Raw genomic sequence first — 10,212 nt, forward strand, 5'->3', positions numbered from 1 at the left:
GCACACAGCGCAGCTCGTCACTCTGCACTCTGCTTTAGTTAGGTTAGGGAAAGGCTGCTGCTGCTGCTCTCATGGAGAGATTTAGATAGGAGTCAGACTGTTTTGTCCTGCTTCAGAATCACCAGCACTGCATATGTTACTATGAGATACTCTGCAAGATAGGTTAGGGAAAGGTTCCAGATTGAATTTGTAGGGAGAGATTTAGATAGGAGTCAGACTGTCTTGTCCTGCTTCAGAAACACCAGCACTGCATATGTCACTATGAGATACTCTGTAAGATAGGTTAGGGGAAGGTTCCTGTTTGTGCTTGTAGGGAATAGAAATATATAGGAGTCTGTCCTGTTTCTAAAATCTAATTACACCAGCACTGCATATATTACATTTACTGTGAGATACTCTGTAAGATAGGTTAGGGGAAGGTTCCTGTTTGTGCTTGTAGGGAATAGAAATATATAGGAGTCTGTCCTGTTTCTAAAATCTAATTACACCAGCACTGCATATATTACATTTACTGTGAGATACTCTGCAAGATAGGTTAGGGGAAGGTTCCTGTTTGTGCTTGTAGGGAATAGAAATATATAGGAGTCTGTCCTGTTTCTAAAATCTAATTACACCAGCACTGCATATGTTACTGTAAGATACTCTGCAAGATACTTTTCTTCTATTGTACTATTCAAAAAACATCCATTTAGGGCAAACAAATGTATTTTGCAGTGTTTCCTTCAGTGTTTGCTGTGTTTCCTCCATATCTGTAAGTGTGAGATAAACACTTTGGCCCGGATTCAGAGAGCAATTGCGCCTGCGTAACCATAGTTACGCAGCGCAATTGCTGACTTGCGCCGGCGTTACGAATGCTCCTGATTCAGGAACATCGTAACGCCGACTGCAGCCTAAAATCTGCGTGGCATAAGGCTCTTATGCCACGCATATTTTAGGTTGCATTCTTGCGATGGCCGCTAGGGGGCGCTCCCATTGTGCTCAGTGTATAGTATGCAAATTGCATACTAACACCGATTCACAATGTTGCGCGAGCCCTGCGTACGCAAGTTACGTCGTTTCCGTACGGCGTGTTTAGCGTAAGGCTGCCCCTTCTAATAGTAGGGGCAGCCAATGCTAAAGGATACCCGTCGTTCCCGCGTCGCCAAATTTGAATTTCACGTCGTTTGCTTAAGTGATTCGTGAATGGCGCTGGACGCCATTCACGTTCACTTGGAAGCAAATGACGTCCTTGTGACGTCATTTGCCGCAATGCACGTCGGGAAAGTTTCCCGACGGAGCATGCGCTCTACGCTCGGCGCGGGAGCGCGCCTAATTTAAATGATTCCCGCCCCCTACGGGATCATTTACATTAGGCGCCCTTACGCAGGGCAATTTTAAAGAGCGCACACGCAATTTACGGAGATACTGCTCCGTGAATCGTGCGCAGCGCAGATAATTTGCGAGGGCGCTGCCCTGTGCCTCCATAAAAAAGGGGCAAATCTCTTTGAATCTGGGCCTTTAGCTACTGTTGTTCTATTAAAAAAACACCCATTTAGGGCAAAAAAAAATATTTTACATTTTTTTCTCCAGTGTTTGCAGTCTTGCCTGCATATCTGTACATGTGAGATACACACTTTACATACTGTTTTCTATTGTGCTATTAAAAAAAAAAATATTTTGGGCATTTCCTGCATATCTGTAGGTGTGAGATAAACACTTTAGGTAGTGTTCTTCTATTGTTCTAATCAAAAAACACCCATTTAGGGCAAGATCCTAAATTTTTGGAAAAATTAGGAGAACGTCAAATAAGGGACATGGCCGCGGTGCTGCTAGTGGAGCTCCTGTTGCAGGGAGAGGACGTGGTCGATCTGTGCCAGCTACACGCACAAGTGAAACACCTTTCTCAGGTGCGAGTAGGCGACAGAGCCTGCATCGGTATTTGGTCGGGCATAATCCGGCTCTACGAATGTTGAGGCCAGGAGCAGAACATGCGATAGTAGATTGGGTTGCTGACAGTGCCTCCAGTTCCTTCACATTGTCTCCCAACCAGTCTTGTGCTGAAAGATCAGAGTTGGCACCTGCAGCCGATGTCCATCAGTCTTTCACCTCACCCCCTTGCAAATCAGCCAAGCAGTCTGAGCCACAAATCATGCAGCAGACTCTTCTGCTTTTTGATGGGTCTGTTAGCATGTTTTCCCAGGGCCATCCACCTAGCCCTGCCCCAGAAGTGGAAGAGATTGAGTGCACCCATGCCCAACCATTTATGTTTCAAGATGAGTTCATGGGGGGACCATCAAAGTACGTCTCAGATGATGATGAAACACAGTTGCCAACTGCTGCTGCTTTTGCAATTGTGCAGAACGACAAGGAGGGCAGTGGTAAAGACTGGGTGGAAGATGATGTGGTCGATGAGGTCCTTGACCCCACATGGAATCAACCTCATGCAGGTGACCCATGTAGTTCGGAGGAAGAAGCGGTGGTCGCACAGAGCCACCAGCACAGCAGAAGAGGGAGCAGGGTGCAAAAGCGGAGCGTCCGTCCCCTAGACAGTACGCCTGCTACTGCCCAACGCAGCAAGGGACCAAGCAAACCAAAGCCTGGTCCAAGGAGTTTCCTAGCGTGGCAGTTCTTCACACAATGTGCTGATGACAAGACACGAGTGGTTTGCACGCTGTGCAATCAGAGGCTGAAGCGAGGCATAAACATTCTCAACCTGAGCACAACCTGCATGACCAGGCATCTAAGTGCAAGGCACGAGCTGCAGTGGAGTACACACCTCAAAAACCAATAAAGGTCTCTGGCTCCTCCTGATTCCTCTTCTGCTTCAGTCTCGGGCCTCTCGGCCTCTTCATCCACCTCTGTAGTGACAGTGCCACCTGCCACCCCGCAATTAATGGACTGGCAAGCAACACTACCACCTGGGTCACCAAACATCTCCACAATGTCCCATGGAAGCATTCAGCTCTCTATCTCCCAAACACTGGAGCGGAAGAGGAAGTACCCCCCTACCCACCCGCGATCCCTGGCCCTGAATGCCAGCATTTCAAAATTCCTGGCCTTTGAAATGCTGTCATTCCGTCTGGTGGAGACGCAGAGTTTTAACCTCCTGAGGCCCGCGCTATAGCCGAATGACCGCTACAGTGCGAACCTGAAAATCCAAGTGGACGTCAATTGACATCCGCCCCTTTGCTCGTTTCCCGAGCGCGCAGCGGGGAAACTCTGTGCTGGCCATGTCCCTTGGACACAGCCAATCACAGATCGCCGTGAACGGCCAATCGGAGTGGCCGTTCGGTAGGCGATCTGTGCGGCCAATGAGAGATGATCTCATATGTAAACATATGAGATAATTTCTCATTGCCGGCTCTCACAGACAGCGTGCTGTCAGGGAGAGAGGAGACCGATCTGTGTCTCTTGTACATAGGGACACAGATCGGTCACTTCCCCCAGTCACCCCCCTTCCCCCACAGTAAGAACACTAAGCAGTATACACATTTAACCCCTTCCTCACCCCCTAGTGTTAACCCCTTCAATGCCAGTCACATTTATGTAGTAATTAGTGCATATTTATAGCACTGATCGCAGTATAAATGTGAATGGAGCCAAAAATGTGTCAAAAGTGTCCGATGTACCGTCATAATGTCACCGTCCCAATAAAAATCGCAGATCGCCGCCATTACTAGTAAAAAAAAAAAATAATAAAAAATAATAATTCTGTCCCCTATTTTGTAGGCGCTATAATTTTTCGCAAACCAGTCGCTTATTGCGATTTTTATTTTTTTTTACCAAAAATATGTAGAAGAATACGTATCGGCCTAGACTGAAAAAAATGTTTTTTTAAAAAAAAAAAAATGGGATATTTATTATATCAACAAGTAAAAAATATTAATAGAATAAAAGGGGAATTTTAGGGACGGGGATAACGCAAGGTGACCATGGAATAGTAAAGTATTAAGTGTGGTACCCCAAGTAGTGGGTACACCCGCATGGGTTCTGTTGCTGTAACCAAACTATATAGTGTAAATATTGGGAAGGGGAAGAGGAGGGAGGTGGCCTAGAACAGGCCAAAGATGTTACTACTAGCAACAGGAAATACTTGGTCAGAAAAATGTTCAAGTGATAAGTATACAAAATGATTTATTAATTAATATTGGTATAGAGAACATATTTAAATATAAAACAGTACAGTGATCAGCAAACTATCTAAGGGGAGATGGATAATTGTATGCAATAATCAAATTATCACTTAAAAGAACATGCAAACAGGACAGGACAAACAATTAAACAATGACAGGAAACTCACGGCACAAGTCCGGACGTGGGTGTATTCAGCACCGACAGTCCAGCATATTAATTAAATTAATGGCAATTTAAGATAAGCAGGGGAAAAGAGTAGCCATTTCTCAAATATAAGAATAACCTCTGCTACTAAGGGCCTGATATATGCTGGTTGGGAAGGGCTGAATACATGGGTGAGGGATGGTAGGGGAGGGAGGGAACGATAAGAGGAATGGCAAGAGGCAATTAGGTGTTACAGCTGGGTCTTGATTGCAGATCGTCTGATCAAAGGAAATGGTATGCAAAAAAGAGAAAGCAGTTCAACTGAACAAAAAAATATTGGTCATTATTTCCAGAAGGAAAAAAGATATGATAAGGCCACTTGGAAGTGCAAAGTCCTGGGTGGGGCTATGGGAGAATTGGTGATTGGTACAGATTCTATTGGATCCAGTATAGGTAAGTAGGTGGTTAGCAAGAAGCAAGAAGCAACATGAACTGATTAGTATAAAGCAGCTATGGTTAGTACAGCATGAGGTATTGCTTGAGTTAGTATAAAGTTCATTTGGTAAGTAGGTACAGAACATTTGGAGCGTTTCACATGTCTGCTGGTGTTAGGCATGAATCTGACCACAAATGGTTATATATCCTTAAACACAATTTTAGCCAGTGTTTGTACGTTACCGACTTCTTGCTAGTAGTTGGTTCCTTGTCATCCTAGTGAAGGTGACAGTGGGTGGATCCCTGAGTTTGTCCAATCAATCACCGGATTTTTGGAAAGTCCACGATAGGGGACAGATTCCCTGTTATGGCGTCCGTATGGTGGATATTGAGACGCACCATACGCGGACACCTGGGCAGTTTTTCCGCTGTTAAATCCGGGTTCTCTAAGCCGCACGTTTAGCTGGATAGTTCCTCGGCGTTCCTTGCTCACACACTCACATGGAGGACGTCACGTGACGAGGCCGGGTGATGACGTCAACGCGTTTCGCTTGGCTAGTAGTGTAGCTTCATCTCGGACGGTAGGTTTGCTGATCAATGTACTGTTTTATATTTAAATATGTTCTCTATACCAATATTAATTAATAAATAATTTTGTATACTTATCACTTGAACATTTTTCTGACCAAGTATTTCCTGTTGCTAGTAGTAACTTTTTTGGCCTGTTCTAGGCCACCTCCCTCCTCTTCCCCTTCCCCATATTTACAAGTAAAAAATATTGGGCCAGATTCACGTAGCTCAGCGGATCTATAGATCCGCTCGATCTACGTGAATTAAGATCCGCTCCCGTAAGTTTAGGAGGCAAGTGGCTAATTCACAAACCACTTACCTCCAAACTTGCGACGGCGGATCCTAAATCCCCCAGCGGAATTCAAATTCCGCGGCTAGGGGAGTGTCATATTTAAATCAGGCGCGTTCCCGCGCCGATTTAAATGCGCAGGCGCCATCCGCGAAATTTCCCGGCGTGCATTGCTCCCACTGACGTCGCTAGGACGTCAGTGGTTGCGACGCTTACGTAAACGACATCCGTCCGTATTCGAGAACGACTTACGCAAACGACGTTAAAAAATTTAAATTTGACGCGGGAACGTCGGCTATACTTAACATTGGCTGCGCCTGATAAAAGAAAGGGTAAGTATACGACGGAAAACCGCTACGGAAACGACGTAAGAACACTGCGACGGGTCCGCGTACGTTCGTGAATTTGCGTATCTCGCTGATTTACATATTATTTATCGTAAATCAGCGGGAACGCCCCCGGCGCCATTTTTAAAATGAAAAAAAGATCCGACAGTGTAACACATTGTAACACTGTCGGATCTAGCCCTATCTATGCGTATCTGATTCTATGAATCAGGCGCATAGATAGGACCAGTTTACATCTGAGATACGATGGTGTATCTGTAGATACACCGTCGTATCTCTTTGTAAATCTGGCCCATTGTATTTTGTTTTCAAAATTGTCATTCCTTTTTGTTTATAGAACAAAAAATAAAAACCGCAGAATTGATCAAATACCACCAAAAGAAAGCTCTACTTGTGGGTTTAAAAGGACGTCAATTTTGTTTGGGGGCCACATCGCACGACCGCGCAATTGTGAGTTAAAGCGACGCAGTGCCGGAAGCTGAAATTTCACCTGGGCAGGAGGGGGGTATATGTGCCCAGTAAGCAAGTGGTTAAAAGCCTGATGGCATTAGCTGTCCCACAGTACATCGTGCCCAGCCACCACTACATTTCCAGGCGAGCCATCCCTTCCCTGCACAACCAAGTGGGGGACAAAATCAGGTGTGCACTGCGCAACGCCATCTGTGCCAAGGTCCACCTAACTACGGATACGTGGACCAGTAAGCACGGTCAGGGACGTTAAATCTTCCTAACAGCGCACTGGGTTAATGCAGTGGCGGCTGGGCTTGAGTGGGATAGCAGTTTGGCGCATGTTCTTCCACCACCGAGGATTGCAGGGCGCTTCAGTTTACCTCCTGTTGCTAACTCCTCCTACTCTGCTTCCTCATCCTCTACCGCCTCCTCATCAGGTCAGCGTAACACATTGACCACCAACTTCAGCACAGCCATGGGTAAACGCCAGCAGGCAGTTTTAAAACTTTCCTGTTTGGGGAAAAAAAACACACACCGCGCAGGAGTTGTGGAGGGACATGGAACAACAGACCGATGAGTGGTTGGCGTCAGTGAGCCTCAAGCGATAACGGGCGAAATCTCGTAGCAGCTCTGGGCCTAGCCGGTTTGACGCACATCCCTTGCCTGGCGCATGTACTGAATTTGGTGGTGCAGAGGTTCCTGAAAACTTACCCCGATATGCCACAGCTGCTACAGAAAGTGCAGGCCGTCTGTGCGCACTTTCGGCGTTCTCACCCTGCTGCTGCTCGCCTGGCAGCGCTGCAGCGTAACTTCGGCCTTCCCGCTCACCGCCTCATATGTGACGTGCCCACAAGGTGGAACTCCACCTTGCACATGCTGGCCAGACTGTGCGAGCAGCAGCAGGCGATAGTGGAGTTTCAGCTGCAGCACGCACGCGTGAGTCGATCTGCGGAACAGAACCACTTCACCACCAATAACTGGGCCTCCATGCGAGACCTGTGTGCCTTGTTGCGCTGTTTCGAGTACTCCACCAACATGGCCAGTGCCGATGACGCCATTCTCAGCGTTACTATCCCAGTTCTAGGCCTCCTTGAAAAAATGCTTCGGGCGATGTTGAAAGAGGATGTGGCACAGGAGGAGGAGGAATCAGGATCATTTCCAAGGCTTTCAGGGCAGTCATTCACAAGTGGCTCCGAGGGTGGGTTCCTGCACCAACAAAGGCCAGGTACACAATTGTCCAGCAAGGGCACAGTTCTGGAGGATGACGAGGTGGAGGATGAGGAGGAGGAGATGGAGGAGGAACCATGTTTAAAAGCGAAAACATATTAATTACACAGGTTCTCTGACTGATTAAGGTGCTGCTTATTAAACTCACTTGGTGCCTTATCGACATTAAATTAGCCCCAGAACCTGTGTAATTACTATGTGTTCAGGTTTAAAGGGATGAGGTGGCAACCCTAGATCTTTCTCACATTAGGGGTGTACCCTAATTTAAAAAATAAATCAATTAAAAACCAAAACCTGCTGTGTTGGCTACCTCGTCCTCCTCCACCACTGCTTCCACCTACACCGCCACATCCACCGCCACCTCAACCTCCTACTCCATATGGACCTCGTCCTCCTAGGTCAAGATTTTTTTTTTATGTTATTTTAAGTTATTTTCCTATCCACATTTATTTTCTGAGTACTTGCCATGCTCTTACCGACATTTTGCTGCCATTTGCAGCCCTCTAGCCCTTTCCCTTAGTGTTTTAGAGACATTTTTGTACTGAAAAGTTCGGGTCCCCATTGACTTCAATGGGGTTCGGGGTCAAGTTCGGGTCCCGAACCCGGACTTTTTTCTGAAGTTCGGCCGAACCCGTCGAACCCGAACATCCAGGTGTCCACTCAACTCTAGTCCTGGTGGATGAAGATAGGGACACCCCACTGCATGGACAGCAGCAAAGACCTCCAGTGACTGGGGTTTAGATAGATGCTGTGTGCTCTTGTGCGCACACCTGGGGGCCCACACACCAGACCTAATGGGGGAGGACCCAGCACCTGGTGACACTGCATAGTTGCCAACATTTGTCCAGGGACACTTTGCAGCACAGCTATTAATTAATTACCACACTCACTTTCCCGAAGCTCCACCCACTCCGCATAATCTTCGCCAGGCGAAGATAATGCAGAGTGGGTGGAGCTTCGGGGAAGTGAGTGTGGTAATTAATTAATAGCTGTGCTGCAAAGTGTCCCTGGAATTTTTTTTTAAATGTTGGCAACTATGTTCAGACAGCACACGTGCACAATCATTGCTGTCCCATCAAGCAGGGTTTCTCTGAGCACAGGAAACAGGGAGGAGCAGGAATTTATATCTCCTGGGAGTGTCCAAGAGCTCAGGGGATGCTGGGAACCCAGAGGACTGTGGGAGTTTGAATTAAAGGGACTTGCACCTGACTCTGGATAAAGGGGCACTCTGCCACACTCCACCCCACTTGAACTTGCGATTCCAGGCAAGTTTACAGACCATATAATGTCCTCTTGCGCAAAGAGTTCAGAGCTGAGTTCTGGGTTCCCCTCTGTTAACAGGTGATGGCACATCCTCACTTTCAGGTAATTCATTAACCGCTTAACGACCGCTGCATGTATATGTACGTCCACAGAATGGCACGTACAGGCAGATGGGCGTACCCGTACGTCCCTGCCTTTCCACGGGTCGGGGGTCCGATCGGGACCCCCCCTTACATGCGGCGGTCGGAAATCGTCAGGGAGCGATCCGGGATGAGGGCGCGGCTATTCGTTTCTAGCCGCCCCCTCGCGATCGCTCCCCGGAGCTGAAGAACGGGGAGAGCCGTATGTAAACACGGCTTCCCCGTGCTTCACTGTGGCGGCTGCATCGATCGTGTCGTGTCATCCCTTTTATAGGGAGACACAATCGATGATGTCAGACCTACAGCCACACCCCCCTACATTTGTAAACACACACTAGGTGAAGCATAACTCCTTCAGCGCCCCCTGTGGTTGACTCCCAAACTGCAACTGTCATTTTCACAATAAACAATGCAATTTAAATGCATTTTTTGCTGTGAAAATTACAATGGTCCCAAAAATGTGTCAAAATTGTCCGAAGTGTCCGCCATAATGTCGCAGTCACGAAAAAAATCGATGATCGCCGCCATTAGTAGTAAAAATAATAAAAATGCAATAAAACTATCCCCTATTTTGTAAACGCTATAAATTTTGCGCAAACCAATCGATAAACGCTTATTGCGATTTTTTAACCAAAAATAGGTAGAAGAATACGTATCGGCCTAAACTGAGGGAAAAAAAATGTTATATATGTTTTTGGGGGATATTTATTATAGCAAAAAGTAAAAAATATTGCATTTTTTTCAAAATTGTCGCTCTATTTTTGTTTATAGCGCAAAAAATAAAAACCGCAGAGGTGATCGAATACCACCAAAAAAAAGCTCTATTTGTGGGAAAAAAAGGACGTCAATTTTGTTTGGGAGCCACGTCACACGACCGCGCAATTGTCTGTTAAAGCGACGCAGTGCCGAATCGCAAAACCTGGCCTGGGCATTTAGCTGCCTAAAGGTCCGGGGCTTAAGTGGTTAAGCCTCTGGGGGCACCTCAAGGGCTGGGGTTCAGGTTCTTTGTCAGGACCAGTCAAAGGCACATGGTCACTTTCCGACATTTCAGTAGACAGTGGGCCAGAGTCCCCCACAGTGGGAGTAAGAACCTGAGCTGATCAATCATTGGGCTGCACGGAACTGTTTGAACCTGCACATTTTTCTGCAGACCTTAGAGATAGTAGTGAGGGAAAAGGGAGTAACCACCATTGATTCTCTGATGGTGGTTCTACTGGTGTCTCTGGAGCCTGCC

This window comes from Rana temporaria, chromosome 10 (assembly GCF_905171775.1).
Source record: "Rana temporaria chromosome 10, aRanTem1.1, whole genome shotgun sequence".
Lineage (NCBI taxonomy): Eukaryota > Metazoa > Chordata > Amphibia > Anura > Ranidae > Rana > Rana temporaria.